This window comes from Passer domesticus, chromosome 18 (genome assembly GCF_036417665.1).
Source record: "Passer domesticus isolate bPasDom1 chromosome 18, bPasDom1.hap1, whole genome shotgun sequence".
In the NCBI taxonomy this organism is placed as follows: Eukaryota; Metazoa; Chordata; class Aves; order Passeriformes; family Passeridae; genus Passer; species Passer domesticus.
Window position 1 is genome coordinate 8,216,755 of NC_087491.1, and position 13,139 is coordinate 8,229,893.

The window sequence follows — 13,139 nt, forward strand, 5'->3', positions numbered from 1 at the left end:
TTTGCACAGGGCCATGGAGGGCACCTCAATCACATTTTTAAGGAGTAATTCATTCCTCAAATGAAAAGAAAACACACACATTCCATCCTCCCTTATCAGGGATGTGTAAATATCACCCCCACACAACTTCAGAAGTCTATATGGGAGGGTTGTAAGCAGATGCCATTAAATATTGATGCTGTATTTCATTTTTTGCATGACTATTTATTTGAAGAGAATTAATTAGTAGATTGAAAAAAACTCTTTGAAATGTGGCTGTCAGACAAACATACTTTTCATAACACCCAGGGAACACTGCAATACCTAAAATTAATTGTACTATCAGCTTGCTATATTGCTTTTCAACACCAAAAGATACATTAAAATAGATAAAGTCTATTTACTTTTAGGTTTATCCCAGACTACAGTAACTATTCAGTAGTTACAATGTCACAATACAGAACTTCCATAACAAACATGGGCACAAGACAAATTGCCACATTTTACCCAAGACCAGAAGAGTCACGAGATGGGAGAGCCCGAGCATTTCCAGATCCTTGAGTGTCTTGTGCTCCATCCTTCCAATCTTTCTTGTCTTTAATTCATGTCATAATTTGCAAGACAGAGACCATCAGTGCCTGGATTGCACAATGCCTACCCAGCACAAGGGGGTGGGATCCTTAACAAAAAATATTACCAACAAATCCAAGTTCATGAAAATAATAAATATTTAAATGGGAAAAAAAAAAAAAAAAAACAACAACAAACCAAAACAAGGGACTTCTGGAACAGTACAATACTTTAAGCACTGCACTTTCTAAATAAAAGCAGAAACCCAAGCATTACGAGGATTGACATCTTAAAAATGACACTGCGGCATTCCTCAAAAGTCTTGCTAGATGCACTTCCAAACAATGTATTACTGAACTGAGATGGTACTAACCATTTACTCAAATATGGACGATATTAAAGGGCAAGTCCTTATTTTTGTGGAAGAGACACCTAGCTTTGGATATTACAGTTCATCAGAGCAAATGAAAACTCATCACCTCAAAACACTTTTAAACATTTTTAAATATCTTGCTGTTTTATTATGTTGCCATGTTACCATCAACAAGTCTCTCTCCAGTGCTCTGGGTCTCCCAGAATAAATTATTTGCTATTTGTTGTATTCAGCTGACCTGCAGGACCCTTGCTAAATGTGACACTTGTGACATGGCACTCAGTCTGTGAGAGGTTATCACACTGCTCTTTAGGCAGCATCTTTGGAAACAAATGTTGCAAATTCTAAAGTACACGGTGATAAGATAATTCTTATGAGCAATGCAAGAAAAGCAAAACAAACTGGTTTTGAGAATAAATAATCTACTCATGTGAAGTAAGATGCATGGGGGGGCATGGGAAAATAATGGGATATTTAAAAAAAGAACCTGCCCTGCTACAGAGCATTAGAAAAGTAAAGTTTCTCTTTAGCAGAGGTCAAGACTAAGGTGTAAGGCATCTGCACAACATGTCAGCCTTCCTCTTCCTCCCCTGTCCCTCTTCCTCATATCTATGCTTTGTTTACTTCAGATCTCCTCCATTACAAGGCTGCAGCTCTGCCTGTTGGATTAAAGGGCTCAAACACACAAGAAATTGTTTTGTTAGAAGAACAAACAGGAACCTCCTGTCCAGCCTTTGACTTCCATGGGCCTGAGCTCCTGATCTTCACTCAGCAACTGCAGCTTCTGGGCTCAGCTCCCTGAAGGTCCCATGACTCCCCAAGCATTTTATACCACAGGGATAGAGCAGTTGCTTGATGAGCAGTTGAATCATTTAAAAAATATGAAAGAGGATACTGACTTGAATCTAAGAGATGCTTTATCTGCCAAGCAGGGAAAGCAAGTTTGGCCTCTGAACCAGACTGATTCAGAGAGGAAGAGGAAAACAAATGTGTGTTTACCTACCTCCAAAGCAGGCAGGGAAAGAAAGAAAATTTCTCACAAATTGACAAGAACATCCCCTCCCACAGTGAGGACAACAAGGTCACTCAGTGCTCTACAGTTATTCCAATGACAATACCTTCCACTTAAAACAGATTTGGGAAGCCACAACTCTGGTTCAAAGCTTGAGTCAAAACTGCTTCCAGCCAAGGAAGGAAAAATAAAGGGCTTGTTTTTCACAAACCCTAAAGTTCAAATCCACCTCTTCAGATTTTTGGCTGCTAATTCATGGCCCAAACTGGTGGGCCAAGAACCACCAGGACCAGCAAAGTTCAAGATATGGGAGAAGACTTGGCCAGAGCATCTTTGAAGCCAGAGGCTCAAGACAACAGCACCTGCCAGTTTCCACCAGGGACATGCAGAACTCAGACAAATTCTCCAACAAAGAGCCACCCTAAAACACTCCAGCTCTCAAAGTCCTCAGGCCTTATGGATACTTGTAAGGAATTACAACATTCTGGGAAAATAAAATTACTGCTTACCTGGCTTGGTCTGCAGAGTGAGACGGACCAAGACAAAGTGAGAACTAAGAGCAAGACAGAACAGCCGTCATGTGGGCTCCTCACTTTTATTTTTTGAGTACTTTTGTACATGCATGATATCCATAATGATCAGTAAGCACATCTAACAAGGTTACTGGCACTTCTTAGTTCTTGTTTGTGAGCACTTGCTATACCAACTAAAGCTCAGAAATCATGTTTCATTGCTCCTCCAAGTCAAAGAAAAGTAAAATTCCAAATAAAGCTGAATGCAGCCATGACATTTTTATCCTTAAAAAATTCATGCAGATTATGGACTCTGCAAATGCACACAAGCAAACACAATCTTAATTTTGTAAAATAACAATATAACACAATATGCATAAGATGCCACATTTCCTCTGTAGTGATTGTTGCTTTAGAAATGGTGTATTTCCTGGCTCTAAGATGCCTAATTCTACTAATTTGGTATTTGTAACCATATCTATTTTTGGAACACATATACAAAGGGGAGAAAACAAGTTCTAAATGCAGTGCCATGAATAGAACCGTATAGTTCATGCATCTTTTCTTCCCTAAGAGAATCTGAGCATTAAGCATTGCACCACACAAAGAAAATGTACCATGGTCTCCTTTTTAAGGGCAATTTGTGCCTGTAGCTTTTTTCTGTTACTTTTGGGTTCATCTTCTGATTATTTTCAAAATTCTCCTGTCCACAAAAGCCTCTTGAAGTGCATTGGGGCTTACACACTAGTCCCAGACTGTTTAATTCAGCCCTAATACCTTGAGGAAGCTTCAGGATGGATTGTTGCTGTTCTGATTAAAGAATCAATCCCACCCCCTGCCAGGAAGGTTGGATGGATGCCTTGCCCCCAGAGGGAAATCCACAGTGCTCCACCGACCACCCAAACACCCCATGTGTCAATATATCATGATTAAAACCCCCAAACACTTCATTCTTCCATTCTAACTGTAAAAAGGGGCTCTGAATTTCCATTATTTTGATATTTTTCACTTGTTCAACTCTCCTAGCGTGGATTCTGGCTTTTGATTCCTCTGTCATTATTCCATTTATTTCTGTTCCCAGCGATTAAACCACAAGCAAACCACAGAAGACTGCACCAAGCCAACAGCAGATCCAAGTCAATACAAATGTCCATAACTGCGTGCATGAAACCCATAAATATCGTGCAGAATGTCTTCTGACCTCGGTGTGAATGGGGCACACCATTCTGCCACGCTGTTCCCAGCCATCCAGCACTTCAACTCAGCTGCTAATAGCCAAGTGAAATGTTTATATTTGTACTGTTCAGCTCAGCAAAGGTTTTTGTTAGTGGAACAATTCAACACACTCCCTCAACCATTAAATGCTGGCACTGTGATACCTTTCTGTTCAAGACTAAGTATTTTCCAGGAGTGACAACTATGCAGACCCAGTCTCCAACGATGCCTAAATTAGGTGCATGTGTTTCAAAACAGCACATTTTTCTAGCTAAAATTGTAGTTTTCCAACAATTACACCTTTCCTATCTCAAGATTGTTTTGTGTCAATCATGCTGAGCCTCTGAAAAAGGAGCTTTTAGCAATTTTATACTTAATACAGGTATAAAGATGATGCAGGCAAGAATCAGAATAGGAACCACAATGCAAAAATAAAACCAGTCCAACAGTTATCCAGAGGAGGAGGTGGTGGGGAGATGCTCACACACACCAGGAATGGATGCAAGCTCCTACCCCATTCCAGGGTGGTCTCCTGGGCTACTCCAATGCATCTCAGAGGGACACATGCAGCCACACAGCCAGAGACACTTGATTTTATCTTTAAATAGAGCTGGAAGCTAGCTAGCCCCCCTTCCAAAAATAAGGCTGTAAATCCCCAGGGCACTGACTCAGACAGGGCAGTCACACATGTCATGTGAGATGCACTCTCACTACCCAAAGGGCTGGCTGGTGCCATTCTGGGTTCAGGTGAAACATGCAGCCACAACCTGTGCTGGTGCCCTGAGCCCGGGGCTCAGGCTGGCCCTGCTCTGGGAGGATGGAGCCTCTCAGATCAGCTGATGATGGTGACCTTGAGCAAAGCAGCAAAGGAACCCCTAACCAATAATTCCATCACTGAAACATTTGCTTAGGAGTTGTTTTGCACACCAAAACCTGAAGCAGAGCTGTGCAGGTTTTCAGCTTTTGAATGTTAACTTACAAACACATGCCAAAAGCGTCCTGTGTGAAACCCAGATGTTTCACAGCTCCAAAGACTTGTAAGGAAATAAAGGCTCTGACCAGCACAGAACCCTTTCCTCTCACCCTTTATTTTTAGGCTTTCCCAGTGACTACACATGAGCAAAAGGATCTCAGACTGTTATACTTGGGAGAGACAGCCAGGATGGGTGAAAAAATATTGATGTAGTGCTCAATTGCAGCTCTCCCTGTTCATCCACTGCCAGTTTTTCTTACACTACAGCAAAACCTGAGTTACACACTCTTAATGAAAGCCACTCCTGTAAGACCCACAGCTGACAGATCAACAGCCCTCAAGAGGACAAGAAATATTTCTCTTCCCCGTTTAACTTTTGTTTGAGAAAACACACTTTCATTCACTCCCTGCTCCATGCCAATCATTTTTTTTCTTTTTGTAAATACAAGATAAAAGTGCTAAAGCATTTCTCTCTGCCTCAGAGAGTATAATGCAAAGTGAAAAATATTATCTAAACACATTTTCAACTTATTTGCTAAAAAATTCCTTCAGGCTTTCTGCACAGAATGAGTGAATGTAAAACAGCAGTGCACACAATTCTAGATAAAGCTTTTGTTTAGGGACGTTGTCAAATACTGTTCCACAGTGAGTAAAGATGCAAAATGCAGCCACAGAAATCAATGTATACACAACAAACCAGTACATCAACTCCACTTAAACACGACATGGGAAAAGCCACACAAAATAGCAATCCTACAAAGCCAGAAGAGGACTGCTAGGTCTCTGCACTACTTTTCTGCTTTACTTCCTATCTAATCTTCATCCTTTGCTCCTTGCTTATTCCTTCTCTTTGTGCACCCACTATACTTTCTCCTGATCCCATCAAACTCCTGACTTGCCATTCCTAATGCACTAATCCCACTGCACACCCTGACAGCACCTCACCATCCCACCCGTCCTGCCCAGAGCCCAGCCCTGCTCTCTGTGCTTTTATCCAGGCTGTTTCCTCGTTACTGACTGGTTCCTTGTTTTCTTGGTTTAAATTAATTTTCTCCTCCTGAGCTCATTTCTGCTGTTTCCTTCACTCACTGTCAGAACTGCCAATTTGAATTATCTCTCCTCTAATGACCCTCTCCATCATCCCTGGCACCTCCACCACAGGAACAGCTCCTAGACAAGCAGACCCAACTGTCTGGAACCAGATCCTGGCGTGATCTCCAGTCCTCCTCCTGAACCAGGTGGTTTCCTCTCTGACCACACACCTCTCTCACCCTCAGTGAGTGTAACAAGAACCAGTCCACGAGGACAGAAGAACCGGTTTGCTGCTATTAACAGAGAAGAAAAGTGGTCAGAGGGATCTTTACCCTGCCTTGGTGCAGCCATGCTTTCCATCCCCTCTCCCCTAGCACAGCCCAGCTCCCACCCACCAGAGCCATCCCCCAGCTTCTCCCTCTGTGCCACTGGGCACCAGCAGAGGAGCCTGGCACCACAGGAGGCTGCCCAGCTCCATCCTGGCCTCCAGCAGCCATGGCATGGGAAGTCTGGCTGCTCTCCTGCAAGGACCAGACTGAGCCTTCTTCAATTATTCTGTGGGTGAGCTCATCTTGCCCCACGAAAATCCCTCCAAGGCCAAAACGTAGCCAGCACCCAGGGAGATCTGGTCAATAACTTCACTGAGTACAGGCAATGTGGTATTTTTCCAAGGACTTACAGGTTTGCCTGATTGAGGAATATTTTCTCAACAGCAGCAGCAGGCATATCCCTGTGCAACAGCTTCTGCCTGCCAAATTTCAGAACCTTGCTCCAATGAATGGGAACGCTACAGCTTTCCAAAGCCAAAGAGGCACCGTGTTCAGCATGTGCAATACACTGGCCCTGCTAACAACTCAATGACCCCAACTGCTCTGAAACCCAAAAAGCAAGAGGAAGGCACAGAAAGAGGAAAACTCCAGCCTGAGCACTCTAACAGGGAAGGAAATTAAAGCAGCAGAAAACAGAGGATTTGAAAAAAAAATGTTAGATACATTCTCAGTAAAATCGCTGCCAGCTCAGTCTAGAATAGAGTCTGAGACAGAGAAAGCTGTCCAAGGCACCAAACAAGCAGTTTCTTGGTGTTAATTGGAGAAAAATCTTCAGTAGTGCAGCTAGGAATAAGGAATATGCTCAGAATCCTTGCAAAACAATCCTGCTCCTGTCACACAGGTAGCACTCCTTTATCTGCACATCCACAGACTCTGAGCATTGAAATTAATTTTTGAACTATAAAATGAATAATTTATGAGAGAAATTGTACCTGCTACTCCCAGGGGAGTAAATCTAAACACTACAAACTACCCTTCCCCTTCAGGGAATGAATGGTAGCAGCAGCTCTTACACCAACCCACTGCAGGGGCAGAAGTGAAGGTTTTACTTTATAAAGACAGAAGCACTTGAAAAACACTGAACAAGAGATGGCCAAGTGGCACACTTAATGGAAGAAATCTATAATATTTCAGCTACAACAAGAAGAAAAATCCACTCTGGGATTTTCTCAGGATTAAGGACTATCTGGGTGATTTGGTAGCTCATTCGGGGCCATCCTTCTAAACCAGACATTAATTCCCAAGTGACTCCTTTTCAGGTTTTATTGCTTTACAGGGTTTTTCTGAGGGCATCTGAGAGATTGCTGCTGTTCTTTTGATTGTTTTGCCAATTAAGCTGACTCTTCTTCAAATAAATTAAGGACAACATTCAACAGAACTGCTTCTTTACATGGTTTACAACATGATCTGCTTCAGTGATCACCAATGAACACCAGGCAAACAATATTTCACTCTTGCACTTTACTTACAGAAGAGTTAATCTAGAAGCCCTTCTACAGTTCTTTCTATTTTTAGATGCAAGAATAAACATTTTATTTAATTAAGTCAACAAGCCATTCTTAATAAACTGAGCCAAAAGAAATTATTGACCAGGTTAATAAGTTTGTCTCCAGACAAACAGAGTGATCATGTTCAATTCCAAAGATATCCAAACCACACCTGTTTGAGAAGAAAGACTAAAAGCACCATATCCTGTACATACATATTATTTATATATATATACACACCACTTTTCCACTGTTTTGTATTTTAGAGCCAAAGCCATTGACTGAAGAGAATGGCAAAGATGCCAAGAGACAACAGTGTTTTTTACCAATTTAATCACCTTACTGTTTTCAGAAAAAAAAAAAAATCAAAGCAGCGTTTCTAGGGGAGAAAGGAAGAAGAGAAGTTTCATCTGAAGCGTACAATCATACCGAAGGGGGAAGTTATTTTAAAATATTTACATGAACACTAAGGAAACTCAACAAACCATTGGATTTTGACAGCTGGACTGGATTCATTGTGTAACCAATCTCAGCAGCAGTATTTCAAACAGGATGAAAGTGAATTCCCAAAAATTCATTAGCAGGTTACCTGTCTAGCAATTAAAGGCAATAATGTAAAGCAGGTTATTAAGTTAAGGTGTCACAGTGCAACAGTGGCTCCTACTCTTTATGAGGAACTCAGCTTTTGAAATACAGCTTTAAAAGAGTGTTTTACAGCTTTTGAAATTCTGCCGTAAAAGAATGTTTCACAACATGAGTAACACTAATGAGCTGCAAAGAGACCAGAAAAACATCGGCTCGTGTTTGCCTGCCTTCCCCATATGGCTCCAGGAAGCGGGGGATCCCGAGCAGCCACAATACGGCTGCAAGGGAAAACACTGAATTCTGCGAGCCTTGACTCACGCTGAAAGAGCGTAAAGCCCCCACTCTTTAATGAATAGGTAGGAAATACGAGAATAGGTGGTTTGACAATATTGTAAAAATCCTCTTTCTTAAAGCAAGTCAGAATTGTAAACGAAATTACTCAGACATTCAAACATTGAAGTCCCAGCAGCTCCTGAGGTACCCAAAGGGAATCGTTCCACTCCCAGAGCCCCATTCTCCTGCCAGCCTGCGGGCAGGGCAGCCCCACACAACACATCATCCTAAAGTGTAACATTTTCTCTTTTGAAGCTCACGGAAAGGACGCTGATGGACCAACTCTGCAATGCCCGAGCACAGAGGGTGCAGCAGCCCCGGATCCCAGCCGGAGCCGGGCACGCACACGAAGGTGTGAGCTGCAGGATGCAGATCTCTCTAATGACTCAGCTCCTATGAACTACTTCTCACTCACTAATCTGCATATGCAGGCTGACCACTTAAAACAGCGAGAGAAATACGGGGGTATTAATGTCAGACAATTTTGGTACCTCAAAACCGTCCAAATAACTACGCAGAATACTAAATTAATACTATTTAACTAATAAAAAGTGTGTTTTGCTTTGAAGTGCCCATCTCCAGCACTCTGTGTACAACTTTTACTAAGAGCTTTAGAATAATCAAGCAAAAATTATAAATATTATGCATTTGTTACTGACCTCAGCCTTTCACTGCATTTGCTCTTAGGGTGCTTTTATAGTATATTTTTGTGGGTGAAATTCCAGACTCCTTGAAATATACCAAAGTTCTGACATGTTACTAAACGGGAACCAAGTTTCTATGAAACTGATACACAAAAAAAAAGGGTCAGGGATACCCAGCTCTGCCTCTGGGAGTTGTCTGAACGTCGAGTAAGTTTCACAGCAAATTTAGAATAAAATAGACCTTTCAGAAGAGCATTTGCCATCACCACAGAAGATTGTCCAAGTTGCCAAAGATTCACCCACCCACCTGTGAAGGTTTGGCCCATAATGGAAACTCTCAGCTCATCAGAGTTAACCCATGGCTAATCATGCAAGACTAATCACTTGTGTCCTTTTCCCATCAGACACCATCTCCTTTTCTTTTAAGTCTTGGAAAACAACACTTAACACCCAACCCCGAAGAGTTTGGGGGGTGAGGGCTGTAGGAAGTGTGAGAATGGATGGGTGGGATGGCACACAATTTCTATTGTCTGCAATCAGCTACAGGGCTGCATACAATCAAACTGGATGTTGGCTCAAGGATCAACACCTCAAACCTACATCCAGCTCTGCAGATGCTCTTACAAGCAGAAGAAAACAGAGTTTTCAACTGAGATCACACTTGACTGCTGTGCCCATTACAGGCACTGTGCAATGCCACCAAGGTCAAAATCACCCAGGTACTCCAGATGGTTTCCAAACTGAGTCACCGCCACATGCAACACCCATCCATTGCCAATACCATTGAAGAACAATGCTGCATTGAAGCAAATTGCAGAAATGCAAGATTACAGCTGTTTAAACACAAATTCTGCTGATGAAATAGAGGCCCAGTACTGAAAGAGGAAACGCTACAGCAGTTACAAATAGCAAGGGGGCCTTCAAGTTCTCAGAGTTGCACCTATGTGGAATGAACTTTAAAAGACAAACCATGTGTTTTCATAGTAAAGCATCCTGGAACACCCTGTAAACAAAAAGGTGTGGTCCCCAAAGTATCGCTTCCGTCAGGAGTTGGCCAAGAGAGCCCCTCACATTCTGGCAGCTAATTAAGACCCGTGCAAATACTGAGTATCCACCTTCTCCCAGGCTGAAAGGACAGTGACAGCTGTTAGCAGCCACCCAGCTTTCACAAAGGTCAAGGAAAAACTTGATTAAATCACCTCCCTCCCCAGGCTTTTTTTTTTAATTTTACACTGAATGTGGAAAAAAACCCCACAGCAATAAACCCACAGTGTCTGCACCTCTGCAACATTCATAACAAAAAGATAAAACTTTCCACATTCAATCACTTGGCCACCTGAACCTGACATGCTGTGACAATGTTCTGAAAAGGCAGAATTTTTCCTGGACTACCTAACCACAAATTTACACGAAACTCCCCCAAACTACATCCTGTACCAAATGTCACACTCAAGAAAGTTCATTCCATTCAATACACCAGCCACAGCTTTTTCTGCCCTGAAGACAAGCAGCGAAGTGCTGAGGTCGGTTTCAGCTCAGTCTGCAACGTGATCCCACTTGTTTCAAGAGCTTCATACCACACAAAAGGACACTGGTGGAAGTGTGACACACACGTATGGTTTTACCCACTAAAGTACCCTTCAGAAGACCTGTGGGTGCCATGCTCCATGTCCTTTCCCATTAGCCAAGAGAGGAAAAAGGTGAAGGAGATCCCAGTGTGCTTTTACAGCCTGTTGTCCTCAGAGAGCAGCACTGAAGGTAAAAGTCGGGTCTGTGCAGCCCTACATAACCTTTACTTATCATTTCCACTTGTTAAGTGTTTAGAAAACACTGCCAGTTTCAAGAATCAGACGTGAAATAAATATGCACTACACCCTCCTACCTGTCAGCCCTTAGTGCACCCTTGAACTCAGGTGAAAAACAAAATGTTTTGGTGCTGTGCCTGCACTTTGTCCTTAACCCGCTGCCTCCTCCTCAGCTCCTGAATGTCTGGAGTACAACAGGCAGGAAGAATTCTGCAGGGCTGGGGTGGACAGAAGCTGCAAGCAGGGTCACACGAGACCTCCAGGTTTTGTTCTGGGAGGCCCCAGACGATCCCATTATCCCCAGCACTCCACCCCATGCAGGATAGAAATGCTGCATTAGGACATCTGATAACTCTGCTGGTTATGGGTCCTTTTACACTCACACGGACAATCTGGAGATGTTACTCAAAGTTCAGAATCAAGTGAAATATCAGAAGGGACTTAACAACAGGATCTGCAAGCCAAAGGCACAGGATGCACTCACAAGGCTAAAAGCCTGTTTTGGGAATAACTCACACATTGCCAAAGGGATTTTACTGCTCCTGAAGTAGGAGGCTTTCTGCAACCAGCCTTTTTCTCCCCCAAGGAATGAACAGAAATTCGACATAACTCCAAGCACATTAACATTCTATGAGCTCTAAAAAGCAAGCTGATTTTACTTCTTTGCTAAATTTAAAGGGTGAATCATGAACACGCATGCAGCCTGGTGGATCAGAGATACAGGGTCCAAGTCAAGCCTGATCAAACATTGCTGATTTTTCTAGCAAATTTCTGAACTACAGTTAAAAACACTTGCTTTTGCCTCAACTTTCAGCCCTTCAAACCACGTATGAGTCACATGTAGAACAGGCATTTGTTGCTTACCACACCTGCTCCTGAAAACCCATTAAAAAAAAAAAGACAACTGAGTTCTAAAGTAAATGGAAATTTAATTTTGTTTAAAAAAGAAATGCCATGATCAACAAAAGAAAGAGGCATACATTAAATACAGGTTATTTGTGTGGTTTCCTTTCTAGCAGAAGGGAGAACACAGTGAGAAATCAGTTTTGGCCTAAATACCCAGAGCACTGGAAACCAACGTGTTTTCAGAGCTCTGCCCAAATTAAAATGGAACAACTCCTGCCAAATTTATACCTAGAATCATTCATTCTCTTGATCCAACCCTTTTCCTCAGTAACCTACTACACTTCTCAAAGTGCTACACTGAGGACTTGAAAAATGATACTTTGATGCTGCTGAAGACAATTTCAGAAACAAAATTATCAGATTAAAAACTGGTACAAAAGCAATTTGTAACTGTTGCAGAAGACGTACATGGCAGCACACACCCCTACGAATATTATGTAAAAGAAGAACTATTTATAGGCGCTACTCTCTACTACCATTCCGGTTCAGGAACACCTCAGTATTGCTTGCAGTTTTAGGAGTGAGAAAAAAAAAAAAAGTACATTTTTTGAGAATTCAGAGTTTATTTTCCAGTGTAAAAATTGTCATATTATGCTGCCTTTTACTTTAACTCCATGCTAACTATCCAGCCTCCTCCCAAAGCATCCAAGATGCAGAAAAAGGAGGCAACTGCAGGTCCTCCCAGAAACATTCCCATGCAGCAGAGCTGTTTATATACTGATGAATCAATATAGCATCACTACACTATTTCACCAGCATTTATCACCTTTCTTTCTATGGCATATAAAACCACACCAGAATAACCTCTCCCAGTCAGCAAGCGCTCCCTAATTTGCTGCATAGGTCTAACCAGATCTGCCTAAAACATGACTCCAATGTCACAGCAAAACGGGATGCTGAGCTGCCTGCCCGAGCGGGCCAGGAATGCACCCAGAAAGGACAGCAATTAGCACATCTAAAATAACCATTTCCACAAGAGGCAGCTCAAAAGCTCAGATGTATTTTCATCTCAACTCGCGCCCGGTTAGCAGCCACAAACACATGACTACAGGAGAGAATCCTGCAGTGCTTTACAACCCAGATGACCCTCTGCCACTCATTCTTGACTTCTTCATTCAAAACACCGGCTCCGTCTCGCCGTCCTGCCGAGCACGGATTTGTCCCAAGCTGTTCCCTGTCCCAGCAGTCGGGGCAGAGCCGCTCCAGAGCCTGCTGCCCGCGGGGAGCAGCCCGCCCAGAGCCAGCAGGTTTGCTCCATGCTCCACCATCAAACATGGCTGCACCATGTCCTCTTTGTGACTGAGTATGTGGAACAGCTCTTCTGCCTTCCCAGACCTCTTCCATCTCCCTTCCCTTATTTCCTCTCATTAGAAATCACATCGCT

At 42.7% G+C, this 13,139-nt stretch overlaps 1 protein-coding gene across 1 annotated transcript in view; it reads right to left on the minus strand.

Moving 5' to 3' along the window:
* FNBP1 (formin binding protein 1) overlaps positions 1-13,139 on the minus strand; it is an 89,134-nt gene that overhangs the window by 75,165 nt on the left and 830 nt on the right. The window lies entirely within an intron of this gene.